Here is a 15,617-nt window from a genome sequence, read left to right as displayed (position 1 = left end):
TATAAAACAGGTAAGGGGGGGATAGACATGCCTGCAAACGACGGCCCAAAAGGTGTGAGGCTCATAGGAAGAACTTGTTGTCTGGAGGCCCACGAAGCGCAAAACACTCTTAGGCAGGTAGCCCAGGCAAAAGGAGGCCATGAAGGGCAGGACATTTTGAGGAAACCTAGGGGGATAGACTCTTGGGACAGAGGGACTTCTCTCCTCCCTAGTAAAGTCCCTTGACAAAGTTGGACTTGCTACAAACCCTCCAGCTAATAAGATTAGCCTAATAAGGAAGCTTATCCATTAGAAACGGTTTACCTAACCCCTGCAGAGGCCAGATTCCCTCACTTTTGGGAGACTTTGGCTACAAAACCAAGTTTAGGCCCTCAAAGAGGGGGACGTGTTTTTTACATAGCAGCACTCTCACCCTCTACATTCACTATCACTCTCGAATTTTCATGATAGCTTTCTACTTTATTCTTGTGTTGACCTTTAATTCAATATTCTTATCCCAATACCTCTTACTAACTTGGCCATTCGAGTGTTAGCATCTCTTTTGAAGGCCCCCGTTCCTAGAATTCCAAAAAACTTGCCCCATCGAAGATCTAAAGTCCATACTCGACTAGACCCGTGCTTTTTTGCACATATCAAGTGGAATCGCTTGTGTGAACACAAAACTAAGACGTGAGGACTAATGGAAACACCTAGTAATATTACGAACAAGCAGAAGGCTTTGGAAACACCCGAAAATACTTAGGCTCTCCAGGTGGTGGTAAGCGCACACCTAGCCACACTGGGGGACCAGCGACTGCCGGATCCTCCAAGTTGACTGACCCCTTAACGGAGCCCCCGAGAGACAACACTTCTTTAGACACATCCTTAGGAGCATTGTCTCCTAGACTAATAGGAACCACACAATATATTATGAATTTGGTTGTATGAGAACAAATATTAGCCGCAGTGGTAACCACTCGTGGTGGCCCCAACGATGGTAGACAATTAGGAGAAGGAGATGCCCCTAGCTGGAAGGACCAACGGCCCTGGGGGTGCAAGGCCAGCCCTTGCAGCCCCCTGAAGAGGTCCTTCCTCAATGCCTCACCCCCCTGGAGTGCCTTTAGAAGGGGCTCCAAGACGTCTAGTATTTGTTCAATATGTGACCAAAAAGCCAATTGGATTGGTTATATTTCATTCGTCAATCTTTATTGAAATAATGCTGAATTGGTGAATACAGTAAGAATTCATCAAGTTGGCATTATATTTTGTAATGTTTACCATCTTTATTGAATGTGGTTTCAATATCACAACAAAATGCCCACAGGTCGAAAGGTTAAACCCGTGGGTTGGCTGCCATAGGTTTGGAAACTATGAAACCAACTGCTGAAGGTCGATTTCAAACATTCCAAGTCGAGGACCTCAAGATGGGGCATCAAGGGTCCTATAGAGACTTACACTAAGTATTGCAGCCATGTTTTGTTGGTGGGAGACATAGGTCGTCTATGTAGTTTTAGTGGGTTTAGTTGGCAAGATAATGGACTGACTGAACTGATGCGTGAGAATTGTCATATAGAAGCCTTGAGGACTTAGTCAGTATGACTGGGATTCTCGATTTCGATAGTACGAGATTAGTCCTCGAACTTGAGGAATCATGCCTCACGTGCATATGAAGACTATATCTTGGATATAGCGAGCGGTGGTTGTGTCATGAGGCATGGTCATCCTAAGCCTTATTCCATACAGTCGGAGTATGTAGCAAGGATGGTGGATTCCAAGATAGAATCTGGCCCTGTCATTATCATGATAACAGTATCTTCTATACGCTCTGACACCTGTTTATGCCCTCAAAATCTGTGGCCATGGTAACTGAATGAACGGGATAAGTTTCTCGGTTCAATTAGTAGGGTAAATGAGGACTCGAGTTATAAGTATAGATGCCTAGTCAAAGATGAGAACCAACGCCCAATTCCATGCCCTAACTGAAGCCGACAGACGGTTGAGCTTAAGACCGTACTCGTATAGAATTTAGAGCCTAAAATTTAAATAATTAAAATTTTAAGTTAGCCATTAAAATTAATTAGATTAATTTCATTGGGCTTGGTCCAATTTATAAATTGAAAGTGAGAAAATGGGCTTGGATCTTTTAATTCGAAACACTACCAAGAACATTCCAAAGAACCTCCTAAAGCCAATTAAAGATATGGAGTTTAATAATGGACTTGTAATTAAATTAGATTCAGTTAAATTCCATTAGACATGGGTTTGATTTAGTTTTAATTGAGCATGATCCATTAAACACAAGTCCAAGATCTATATGTGTGTATATGACTAGGTCGTATATATATATATGTATCACACGTAAAATCCTAGCCGACGAGAGCATACACACAACACACACTAAATCTCTACACTCGATTTTCTCTTTTCCTTCTCTCTCCATCTTTTTTCTGTGGTCTTGGAGATCAAGAAAAATCAAGAAGATTACAATATTAACTCAATAGCGTTCCTTTTATCTCTTGCTCTTCTTTGGTTTTTCTTGCTAGCACGAGAAAGCCATATCCTCCTAGTGGGAGCGTAGATCTTTGGAGGATCTCTACGTAGAGATTTACATCTGAGGAAGGGAGAATGCTTGAAGCCAGTTCAAGAAATCAACGAGGGTAATATATTCGGTTTATTTTCTCACTTCTTTCTTGTCATTCTTGGCCTATGTATGCAATTAGATTTTTTATTAATTTTGATTTTTCTCCCAGACTGATATGCTTCCTACAAGTGGTATTTTTCTCCAAGACTGATTTTTGGTTCGGTGTTTAGGCCTTGAATCCAACATGTTTTATGTGTTTCGACATGTAAACATGTTTAATCTACTTTGGAAGCATGAGATTTGGTGATTAATTGAATATCTAGATATAAGATTTTATGTGTTTAACTTTGCATTTAATTTGGACATGAGAAATTTATGATTTGGGATTTTCTAAAATATAGTGAATTTCTTGTTCTTTCAGAAAATTGCAGGAAAAAAGGGAGTTTCAGAAAAAAAATTTAAAAAAAAGAAAAGAAACATAGCAGACCTTTTGCTGCCTGTAGGCTAGCGCTAGCAAGCATGCACGCCTGGGCGAGAGCACTGCATGCACAACCTTCCCAGTACGCCTGCTGGCAGGCGTGCCTGAATGCACTCCATTTTGCATGATAACACAATTTCGAAATCTCTATACTCTTCTACACTCTCTTCCTCAACTGTCACCTAACTGAAGGTTTGCCCCTACGTATAGTGCCGCAGTACACTCAATTCAACATGAACACGCAGGTTGGAAGGCTGTACATTCTTTTTGTACTCTCTTCACAACATTCTCAACTAGTGGGTAGCAAACTATGCTCCAAGTTTTTTCAAGTGCGCCTCTCATAGCTCTATTGTCCCTCAAAACAGTGCCTTAAATACTCCCGTTTGATTTGAAATGAATGAAGTGCGGAGTCTATGCGCACGCTTCGCCCTCGCTCCCCCACTCGAGGTGTTGCCTTCCTCAGCAAACATGCAACCCGCCATTACGGTTAACCACATTCAGACCAACTCGAAAGCACTTGGGTCTTTGCCCAAATTGTCGAAACCACATCGTCTGTGGACTGGACTTCTCTCCAGAAAGTCCTCTCTTTACTCAGCATGAAGATGGGACCATTTAGAATTTTTGTTCTCAATCTAATCTCACCTGTCGCTCATGGTGCCAATGGAGCCCGATGCTCCCCTCACTTCTCTACAGGGTTGTCCCCCTCGAAAATCCTTATATCAAAGAGCCCATATATGGTACCAGGATCCCCTCGAAGAACAATCACAATTCAGCTCAACCTGTTCTCCTGATGAGCACCCAACACGGCTTAGTGGGCTGCCCCCACTCAAGCTCTAGACAAGTTGCCACTTTTCTTGTATTTTTTGATTCTTATGCCCCCTGGTTCTCGAAGAGTGTCGTCTTTCTCTAGACGCACCATCATCTTCCCAAAAGAACTCCATCTAACATTTTTGCTCTGCCAAACACAATTGTTTGGATCTCATACACTAACAGCTGTCCCGCAAAAGGGGTCTAAATGTTCGCTTCTCGCAATACCAAGGGTGGTTTGTTCAACACCTCACATTCAACTGTGCTTCGGCACCTCAACAATAAGCTTATCCTTCCCTGATGGAAGGTTCCTCAAACTTAAAGCGACACTTCATCCACTAATCTCAACTTAAGGTGATATTCGTCCACTAATTGGCCTCATTGCCTTCATCGTCGCCTAACTTGCGGCAGTTCTACATGCATGATTGCTTAATTGCACAAACGTAGCCTCGCCGTCCACCCAACTCATCGGCTTGTTCTCCTCTTGCTCAAGTAAGTCAAGATGAATTCTGAAATTTGATTATCATTCACCTAAAAAAAATGATTTTGGAACATGGTTGAAAGCTCAAGGAAATATATGCGGCGCTCGCACAACTGCCAACTAACAACAACAAAGTTGGACTATAGCTGCTCACTCTCTGAAGCAGCACAAACACACACAAAAGGACGCTACCAAATATATTCTCTACGTCAGAATCCCAAAAATCATTCCATCTCACAATCGGCTTACTAAAGCATTTTAAAGCCTAAGACAACAAGCCTATACATCTGTGTTGCGATTTGGTCTAATCTTGTCTTAAATTACAGTCTCAACCCATCTCGACTTTGGCGTAGAGCTCTTGTGCCAATCCACATCTTGAACTAGGCACAACTCCCATTTGGGAGCCTGGGATTATCTAGGCTTTGATACCAACTGTCACGGGCGGACTCTTTTGTCTAGCAGCAGAATGTATTTTTCACCTTGCGGCGTCTCAGGTTGCATCTAACCTTAGATCAGCTTTCGTACATCTTGAGTCTAATTGACACTGAAACTCGCTAGCACGACATCTAAATGCCTCCTTGTGTGGCACCTCATGCCCATGCACTCGCCTATCCAAAATGTCCATGTTCGTCGAGGCTCCAGGCTTGCACGCCTTTTTGTGTTTTCATGTTCGGTCCCAACTAACTAGTCTACCGCCGTGCATCTCGCCCACAATTTAGGATCCTACTAATGCATTCCTCGATAGCAATGAGCCTCCTTGCTTCGCCTCAGCATCATGTGCTCCACATGCGCCCGCAACTCCCATTCCATGTCCGACGCTCAGTCTGTGTATCCTTGGTGCATGCTTCGTGATGGTAGTCTTATATGCCTTGCTTGAGTAGGATCACATCATAAGATTGAGGTCCATTCGATATGCCAACATCTCGCATTGATCCCACACGGCATGTCCGACATGCCTTCTTGCCTTTCAGCTTGACTTTTCAAATTACCTACAGTGCAACGTCGTCCCACGACCATTCATCAAAGCTAACGGACTCCCGCGCACGGCTAGCACCCAATAGCGCATGCCACGAGTTAGTTCACAAGGCATTAGAGTGTTTGCATAGATCACTCATTCAGCCTAAGGGTGTAGCCTCTGATTTTCCGTAGCCCGTGGGGCAACCTTGCGCTCACATGGAACCTCTTGGCTGCTTTTGTACCCAACATAAGTCATCCTGGCCCTACACTGGCCATCAGTTCCCATACCTTTTGGGGATTCTAAATAGTTTCCATCCTGGCCCTACTCTTCAAGGCCCTTACGTGCCCCCAAGAGAATGCTCATTTAGTGCCTCGCTGGACGGGGAGGGCTGGCTGGAGCTCACAAATCTTGCTCACCTTATAATAAGCTTAAAAACAAATTTTCTTGTTCCAGCCGTAGACATTGAAAGGCCAAATAGAACACCTTTTTCTCATCCCCCTTGTCCGATGTTCAAATCAGCTGCTTGAAGTATTGTGTAGCTTACGACTCCTATATCACAACTTTAGCATTTTAGCCCTACCTGATCATCCATCGTTGAGGAATTGCCTTCACTGTCCCACCACTACACTGACAGAGTGCGAACATCATCGTCGTTTCCTACTCAATTAGAACCGTCTAACTCTGAAACATCTTGTAGATGTAACCAACACAGCAAGGATCTCTCCATTGAACAGTTTTGCAAATATCCAAAGATAAAGCACTCTGCTTCACTCATTTATCTCCTGCTCGTGCACAAGGTGGTGCTTGACCGTTGCTCTTATATCTCTGTACCCAAACATCCATAGAATGACTTCATACTTGGCGGATAACATCCTCACACATCAAGTTCCCACACGAATAGTATGGCAATCCCCAATCGATAAAAGTCTCTTCTCAATAGCCGTTGATGCACCTGAGTGCTTACTGACATCCTCTAGCCACCCGCATGTCTTCTTCAAGTTACTGCCGACCATCTTGGCTGAGTTGCGGTCAACCACACAAAGGCAGGACTTGAAGTCCAAAAGGGAGGCTTTCATAATCCCCTAGAGGGAGATAGGGACGCCACTGTCAAAGAAGACTTTTTCTAAGGGAAAGAAGGAACTCCCTCACCTGTAGAGACCTCCTATCTAAGAATGAGTAGGCGGTCTCCTCCTCCTTAGAGTAGGGGGGACTAAATCATAAGGTCACAAAGCCCAAAATCAAGCCCATTTCTCAGCCCATCAGGCCTAAAGCATAAAACAAGTACGGAGGGGGCCCATATGCCTGCCTCCTAGCGGCAAACCCAAAGGGTGTGAGGCTCACGGGAAGTGTGACATCCGTAAAATTGTTCATGTAATTTGGAGACTAATTGATAATTATTAAAAATTTAGATTTAATTAGTAAATAAATTATAGATTGAATTTGGGATATAATAAAATTTGAACGAATTAAATTGGAGTTCGTAATAATATTTGGGGGCAAATTATATTAATTAAGAAAATTAGGAAGGACGTACCAGTAATTATTAAATAGAATTTTAAAAAAAAGGGTGGGCAGTGACATGTGTTGCCACCGCCTGACCAATCATTAAATAGATATATATGTGTGTGTGTGTGTTAATTGAAAGAATATTGACAATTTAACACACAGACACTCACATTTACACATACACACTTTCGGGGAAAAGGACAGAGGTATGAAATCTGATTTTAATTTATATTAATTTATATAATTATATTATTTAATTAGTCCATTTATTAAATATTGTTTATATTGAGCAATATACTATTTAACCAGAATATTTTACGGGTTTGACTATTTAAATTAGTGTCGTATTAAATATCACATTTGATATAAAAATGATGTAGTTGGTTAATTAAATTATTTGATTTTTTAGATTTAATTATTATTGTAGCTAATTAACACAATTCCATCGGAATGATTAACCAAATATGTAATTCTATGTATTGTTGCTTAATTAAATTATATAGCAATGATTAATTGATAGAAAATTCATAGAAATATTTGAAAAATTATATTTAAAGAATATTATGTTATTAAGAATGGAATATGAGGTTTTAATGATAATCTCATTTACGGATATTATTAAAAATGATAGTTATAAATATATAAGGGGTTTGATTATATGAATTCTTATGAATTAGTTGATAAATTAAATATATGTTTTAAGAAGTTTAGAAAGTGTAGTTATCTAAAATAAAATGGATCATGGGTTTGGACTTTAATATAAATAAAATATTAAAAGATTGGGGAAAATATACGAACATATATAATATTTTATTTAGAGCTTATGATATTCTATATATATTAATTATACATATAATATTCTATTATAGGACGTGACGATAAAGTAGAGGGTTGAGCAGTCTCTCGTGGAATCGAAGTATTTTGGGATTTAAGGTAAGTATAGCTAATTGAATTTATATATATAATTATATGTGTAGCATTGTATATATTATATATATTGATTTCTTAGATGTGATTATGAACCTGAATTTATATTTATATACGTGGATTTCGTATATTGATTGTTTATATAATTAGTCGTGGATTATTTGTTAGAATTACCATAATATCGGTGACATTGTTACTATGTGTTATGTGATTATAATGTAGGGATATGTGGAATATGATTATGTGATTATTGTATAATTGATTGTTGTATGAAATCAAATTGGGAGTTATTATTGAGGAAATAATTATTATAAAGAATAGAATTATGATTGTGAATTGAAATAAAAGATGATACTTACCTAATTGGGAGCACAGTCAATGATTTATGATAATGTGACTGATGATGACGTGATTGATGATGTGATATGAAAAATATATGAATTAAGCTAGGTACCATGGCGCGTAGGTTACTGGGGTATTTCAGGCAGCGGGGAATATCCTGTGCTGTTAGCTACACACTGGGGTGGTGTGGGGATACCATGCTTGTTGTGATGTCCTGTGCTGATATTGCTACACACTGGAGTAGAGAGTGTGTGGATATCACATACAATGCGTATCCTGTGCTATATATGATATGATAATGAGATGATGATAGCCGGCGAAACCATTGATTGATGTACTCCAATTAGAGTAAGTAGGGCCCTTAGTTAATAAACAATAACGTCAAATATTATGTCTTGGGTTGATTTACAGTTGTGGGTATGTATTACTGCTTATATCAGATGTTGCTATATGACGAATGACTGTTAGTCGATGTGACTTCATGTACTTGTATTGTTGCCTGTGTATATATAGACTGATTAGCTATACATATTGAGTAGGCAGCTCATTTCTTGCCACGTAGTTTTCAGGAAATAGGTCACAATGACTAGCCACATCGGACTTTGAGCCGTACAGTGGTCTTTATTAGGTGGGTCAGCCGTCACATCTAAAGCCGGAATTTTTGGCTGTTGGGTTGTTAAATATTTTAGTCTTTTATCAGGTTTGTGTTTAAAATTGTGGTAGTACTTTCCTTGAGGTTATGTACATGAGGACATCCAGTGAGGGTAAATATAAATTTTTAGTGGTATCTATTATCTTTTGTGATATATATATTATATTGATAAATACAATTTATTTTAGGGGTTGAAAAGGATTTACTTATAGATTGAGTTCTAATTAAGAAAATAACGAAATAGTGATAATTAAACGTAGTGAGTAGGGGGTGCTACAGAAAGAACTTCTTGTTTGGAGGCCTGAGGAGCCCAAATTACTCTTAGGCGAGTAGCCCAGGCAAAAGTAGGGCAGGATATTTCAACGAAACCGAGTAGGATAGATTCTAGGATGAAGGGACTCCTCTCCTCCCTCGTAAAGTCCCTTGATCGAGCTGGACTTCCTCAAAACCCTTCGACTAACAAGATCAACTTGCTAAAAAATCTTATCCATTAGAAATCTTTTATCCAACCCCTGCATGAGGCCAGACTCCCTCACTCCTGGGGAACTTTGGCTACTTGACTGGACCCGTACATTTTTGTACTCATTAATACTACTACTCAATTTTGTTTGGTAGTGGAAAAAATAATAATACTAGGATCAATTTTAATTCGAGTAAACATATTCAATTCAACTTTCAAGAGATACAAAAGCAAAAATATCTTAGGATCATAAATCAAAATGGTACATTATATGAACATCCCTTCATATTATGTCAAAACATACAAATACTTCCTACCCTATGCAAAATTATAATTCCAATTCCACAGTGGTGTTAGTGATGAGTGTCAGATCCACTAAAAATATTTTTCTACTAAAAACTTGTGAAAGCGATGAGTAGGGTCGAATACACAGAAATTAGGTTCAAATTAATTCCTTTTAATAAAAATAAAAATAAAAGATAGGGGGAATTTTGATTAAAAATCTAGATTTAAAATTGAAGAGATGAAAAGAGTTTTTCAAAGAGGAGTGAATATGAGAGAAATATTCCAACACAAGATCATCGTTAATTCCAAGGTTGATCACAAATGCAAGGATGACAATCATTAATGATTGATAAATGAGTTATGGTTATTGGTATGACCTAACAACCTCATATTTTCTTACCTTTTCGATAATCAAGGAACGTCGGTCGACTAAATCCCTAATCAGTAAACAATCTTGGGAACGTCGTCAAGATTTAATTTATTGATAATATTAAGAACTAGAAAGGCCCAATTCTAACAATAAGTTCCTATGATGATTTATTTAAGTTAGATTGTGCATTCCTTACAACATAATCAAAAACTTGTTCATAATCAATTATGTTGTGGTACCAATAATCATTGAATTAAACAAAAAATTATGGATTTGCAAATTCAATTGGTTAGGCAAATTATTCTTGAAAATGAACAATAGGCCCTATCATTCATAAATCAGACTATTTGTAATAAAAACACAGAGAAAAACACCAATAAAATGAATGAGAGTAAAAAGTATAAATTAGATCTCACGAAGCATAGGAATTAAGCATTCACCAAGTCTTTAACCGGAATGAGAGAATTTAGCTAGACATGCTCATGAAAGAACGCATGAATAGGGAAGTTAGAATTATCATAAAAACGATGAAAATAATTGAAGAGAAGGCTGAAAATCCAATAGTCCAAAAATGTATCCATTTTGAATTACATCACATATATATATATGCTACTAGTTACCTTATTTTACTAGTACTAAAAAAATAGTTTCCTAACAAGACTAAAAACACTAGAGGAATTAATACTATAGTCCTAAAGACATTCCTTCAGCAAAAGTGATTTTCCTTCCGAGCTTTATATAAACTATGGCGTATCCCTTAGCCTGTCGAGGGAGAAACCAACTAATAATCACATTGTTCTACTGTATTACGCTTTACTTAATGAAACTTACATTTACCCAAAAAAAAAAAAATGATTTTCCTTCATCAGAAAGACATTCCTTCAGCAAAAGTGATTTTCCTTCATAAAAAAGACATTCCAATCAGCTTCAATTTTTTGCCAAATTCGAGTCTTTGAGCCTTTTTTTTTTCAACCACGATTCTGCCAGTTAGGTGTGGGCTCGCCAAACTTTTTCTTCTATTCTATCCATTTTTTTGTTTTTGACCCCTTACTTCTCTTTCATCCCATTCTTCCTTAATAGATTAATGCAGTAATATAACATTTTATTAGGAGCATTTTAGTAGCAAAACGATGGCAAAATATCAATAAAAAATGACATAAAATGCACCCTCATCAAATATCCCCACACTTAACCCTTTGCTCGTCCTCGATGCAAAGAAATAAGGATAAAAAAGGTTCAAGAATTTCATTTCAAACTTCATGGATCACAGACGAAAGTGTTCAAGCAAAAATCTAGTTAAGCGTTCAAAGAATGACACACAGCATGATAAAAGACAACTCAACAAGTTTCAAACAAATTTTCACAAGATGATTTTTATCAAGAATTAAGCATGGAAACAAGTGGACTATTCTCTCATATATCCCAATCTCTCAAGTGTTTTTGTCTAAGTGCTATGCTCAAATGTTTGCTATGAAAATGCTTCACCAAAGGTTTGATTATGCACCAAAATCTCCATCACTTATAAATATGCACATACGTGAATTAAGAGGTCTTATATTTTGGTTGTAATGGGGCTTTGGTTTGGCGGTAGGAAGAATTAGAAAAAATGAGGTAAAAATGCAAGGAACTAAATTAGAGCAGCAAATAATAGATGTAAGAATTCAAGCTTTTCAAAATAATTCATCTCATGTTCTAACTCCATGCCCAATTTCTCATGACTTGAACTATGCCTTATTTTAGGGAGAGAATGCTCTTTTTTATCTTCTTTTTCTCTTTTTTTTTTCTTTTTTTCTTGTCTTTCTTTAATTTTTCTTTTCTCTTTTTTTTTTTGGAAGGCATTTTTCTTTTCTTTCTTTTTGGCATATTTTTCTCTCTTTCTTTGTCTATTTTGCAATTAAGCATAGAACAAGATCACCATATGACATGCTAGCTCATAAACTTCCTTGGCACAAAATATAATCAAAATAATTGAGACATCCCCACACTTAATGTCAAAACCCATACTTATAGTACATCCTTGTTTCCTTAATGCTCTACGAGTTCTTAGAAGGGCCAAGCAAGGGTAATAAAAGAACGATCGAGTTTGTTTATAATTGAGGTTTCATGTCAAAGAATTAAGGCTTATAAGGCTCAAATGTGCTTACTAAAGGGAATTTCATGTGGGTGGTCATTTAGGCCAAAGGAGTTTTTATCCTAGTGCCTTTATCGTTTTCAAGTGTATGCAGAAAGATGTGGCATCAACATGGTTCAAAGGAAGTTCCCGGAAGACATAATCATGAAGCATTATCTCCCGAGAGAAGAAAAAATTGCAGATTTTCATAAGTGTATAAGCTCAAAATTCCTCCCAAGGTAGTTTATGTCCACCAATTTTTCACATTCAATTTTCAAGTCAAAAATCACCATTTTGCAAAAATAAGTTCTTAGACGTAAGTTGTCAAAAATTATTAGATGCACATTCCTATCACACATCACCAAATTATTGCTTGATTAGCCTAAATATTTGATCATGAAGCTAGCATGAGGACAAGAATAAAAAAATTGGATTCTCATAATCACTCAACAAACATGGAAGGGGTAGCAAGCATCAATTAAAAAATTATTCTTCAAGATAGCAAAAGGAGTTCATTCTTTCCAAGACATCAATATTCCAACAATTAATCCACCAAGACTCATGTTTCTATCAGAACAAGCATCAAAACACCCCCCCCATTAATTCCACATTATCTTCAATGTGGCATGCATGCATATCTAGGATGATGAAATAAAAGGGAAAGGAAATAGAACGTCCCTGATTGCATGACGTCTGGCGATCGGTCAAGGTGTCGGGGGGTGCCGCGGTGTGAGGCCGATGTGCTCGAAGAGACCCATGAGATTGTCTTCATTGCGGGCCATGCGATGGGCTATGTCTGTCAAAGCGCGATCCTTTGATGTGCGGGGATGGCTATCTTGATTGCTGTTATCATCCTCAGCCTCCTCAGAACTGCAAGAGTTGTCCTCATCAGAATTGGGAAGAGGGCGGGATGAGGAAGCGTCGAGTGATGGTGGACCTGCAGGAATAAACTTATAAGTATTGCTACGTGGCATGACGAGGCCCGTTCGCACCAAACAGGCCAAGTCAAGCGGCTCCAAAGGGCAAGCAACACGCATGTTATGACAATTAAGATCAAGCACTCCAAGGTTAATCGCAAGAAGCGTAATGTAAGGGCTAAGTATGAGGGGTCGGTTCTTGTTTAGGGTGGACTGGAGTTGGGCAGCCAATGAAAAGCTTATATTCACTTTTATGCCCCGCAGCATACACAACAAAAAGAAAAACTCAATTTTCGTGCAAATACCCGAATTATCCCGACACCCTGAGAAATTAAAAGCTAAGAAGCGGTAGTCAAATTTGAGTACAGGATCTTTCAAAAAGGAAGCCTTGACCGACTGGGGTACTAGAGAATGGTGTCAACAGACAATTGCTTCCACAGTTGAGTATGATTATAGTCATCACGAAAATCAGAGAGAGAAGTTTGATACTCGTGCTGCTGTGAGATTGTCGAGTTAGTGAATCCTAGGGCGATGTTCAAATCGGTGAGAGATAAAGACAATGCCTACCTAATAATCAGAATTTAAGCACTTGCGGGATTTTTAAAGTGAGACCCGGTGGAATTGAAAATTCAAATGTGGTGTAAAACTCATGAACAAGTTCGGTATAGGCATCCACATTGCATTACAAAAACATCTCCGTCCAATATTGTCAAGCAGTAGACTGAAGTTGTCTGAAATATTCAAAGCAGTAATTGTGGGAGGTTGGAGAACCTTGCGAGATCTGATAGCAACATACTTGTCACAAGTAGCGCGAGAGGCGAATGTAAGATTGCCGCAAGGGATTCAGGGGCAAGTGATGGCGGTGGCTCGCGAACTCCGGGACTGGTTTTGAGAAGAAGACCCAGCAGATTTAGTCTTTTTTTTGCTACTCATATCTGTTAGAAGAAATAAAATTGGAATATGAGAAATATAAAAGGAGAAAAAGTGGGCGGTTTAACAAGAAGATAGAAAAAGAAAAATAAAAGAGAAGAAGGGGATAAATGTGTCTGGGTGGTGTAGTTGGTTATCACGCTAGTCTCACACACTAGAGGTCCCCGGTTCGAACCCAGGCTTAGACATTATTACCCATATTTTTTTAGCTCGCTCTGTTAGTTTTTGTGTGTTATATAGACTTTGGCATATCCCTTGGCAGGTCGAGGGAGACGCCACTCATTGAGCACTGTTGTATTGTATGATTGTACTATTTATTTAATAAAAATTACATTTACCTAAAAAAAAAAATAGAAGAAGCGGATGGGTGAAAAGAGAAAAGAGAAAGAAAGAAGAAAGAAAAAGAAAATAGAAGAAAAAAGTTGGAAAAGAAGGGTGGAGGCAAGTGGCGGTCGATAGTGGTCGACACTGTCGCCATTGTCCGACAGCACTAAAGAGAGCAATGGTGAGTGGCGGTGAGTTGGCAACAAGGAAACGAACGGTGGCAAAGGAGCATCAGGCTCGGGTGAAGGACAGAGAGGAAGAGGTGGCGGTGATGACGGCGGCAAAGCTACGCGCGGCTGGGTGATGGCGTTGACGGCATAGAGGAGCAACGAAAAAGTGGAGTTGGTGCGGCAGCGAAGGTGGATCTAATGAGGAGAAAGAGTGACGGAGGTGGAGAGAAGGGCGGTGGTGGCGGAACGGGTTCTGGCGGTGGAGCACTGACGGCTGGCGTGCGTTAGGCTTGAAATGGTAGAAGTGGCTACAAGAAATTTTGACAATGAGGTGAGAATTGAACATTTAGGGTTTTAATAACTTGTTTTTGATTTTTTTTATTTTTATCCTTTTTTTTTATTATTAATAAATAATGTAAATAATAAAAAACAAAAAAAAAGTGTGAGTGTGTTTTGACAGATTAGGTGTTGGAGTTAGGCGTGGGCACGCCTAACTCAAGTTAACAAAAATGCTTTGGAACAGATTAGGTGGCAGGGTTATGTGTGGGCACGTCTAACTCCCAACAGATTAGATGACTGAATTAGGAGTGGGCACGCCTAACTGTAGGTTGTTTTATGTTCACATTGACCTATAAAAATCAATGTTGGCAACACCACAACATTCATAAGAAGTTGCGTTAGAGAAAAAAAAATTGAGGAAGGGGAAAAGGACTTGGGCTACCTCCCAAGAAGTGCCTTTCTTTAACGTCTTTGGCTAGATGGGATGGCATTTTTTAGGTGATGGTGGGTTCTAGGAATTGTATCTTTTCCACCAAGGTAGAGTCGAAACCTTCGTAGAACGGTTTAAGCCTATGCTCGTTCTCCTTGAACATCTTTTGAGTTGTTGGACTTTTGATTTCAAATGCACCATGAGGGAAAATATGAGTCACAACAAAAGGTCCAATCTACCAAGATCGTAGCTTACCCAGGAAAAGTTTATGTTTGGAACGAAAAAGCAAGACTTTTTGTCCAACAACAAAAACTTTTCTTGAGATGGTATAATCATGGAAAGCTTTGGTCTTGTCTTTGTAGATCCTTGAGTTCTCATAAGCTTCATTTCGAATTTCCTCAAGCTCTTGTAGTTGCAGTTTTCTTTGACACCCCTGTCTCATCCATTGTCATGTTGAGTTGTTTGATTGCCCAAAAAACCCTATGTTCAAGCTCAATAGGAAGATGACAAGGCTTACCAAAAACCAAATTGTACGGGGAAATACCTATTGGAATCTTGCATGTCGTGCGGTAGGCCTATAACGCATCATCCAAGCGAATACTCCAATCTTTTTGACTAGGATTAACTGTCT

At 38.9% G+C, this 15,617-nt stretch overlaps 1 long non-coding RNA gene and 1 other non-coding gene across 2 annotated transcripts; one reads left to right on the top strand and one right to left on the bottom strand.

Moving 5' to 3' along the window:
• Nucleotides 1-10,376: 10,376 nt before the first annotated feature.
• Nucleotides 10,377-13,787, bottom strand: LOC148786891 (uncharacterized). Its single transcript, XR_016067461.1, has 2 exons — nucleotides 13,650-13,787; nucleotides 10,377-12,873 (listed from the first exon to the last, which is right to left on the bottom strand). It is a non-coding gene; the product is annotated as an uncharacterized LOC148786891 (long non-coding RNA).
• A 110-nt stretch (nucleotides 13,788-13,897) lies between these two features.
• TRNAV-CAC (transfer RNA valine (anticodon CAC)) lies at nucleotides 13,898-13,971 on the top strand. Its single transcript has one exon. It is a non-coding gene; the product is annotated as a tRNA-Val (tRNA).
• Nucleotides 13,972-15,617: the final 1,646 nt, after the last annotated feature.

The sequence above is a fragment of the Sesamum indicum genome, linkage group LG9 (assembly GCF_026168435.1).
Source record: "Sesamum indicum cultivar Baizhima isolate 11 linkage group LG9, ASM2616843v1, whole genome shotgun sequence".
NCBI classification, from domain to species: Eukaryota; Viridiplantae; Streptophyta; class Magnoliopsida; order Lamiales; family Pedaliaceae; genus Sesamum; species Sesamum indicum.
This window is presented reverse-complemented; position numbering and strand designations above follow the sequence as displayed.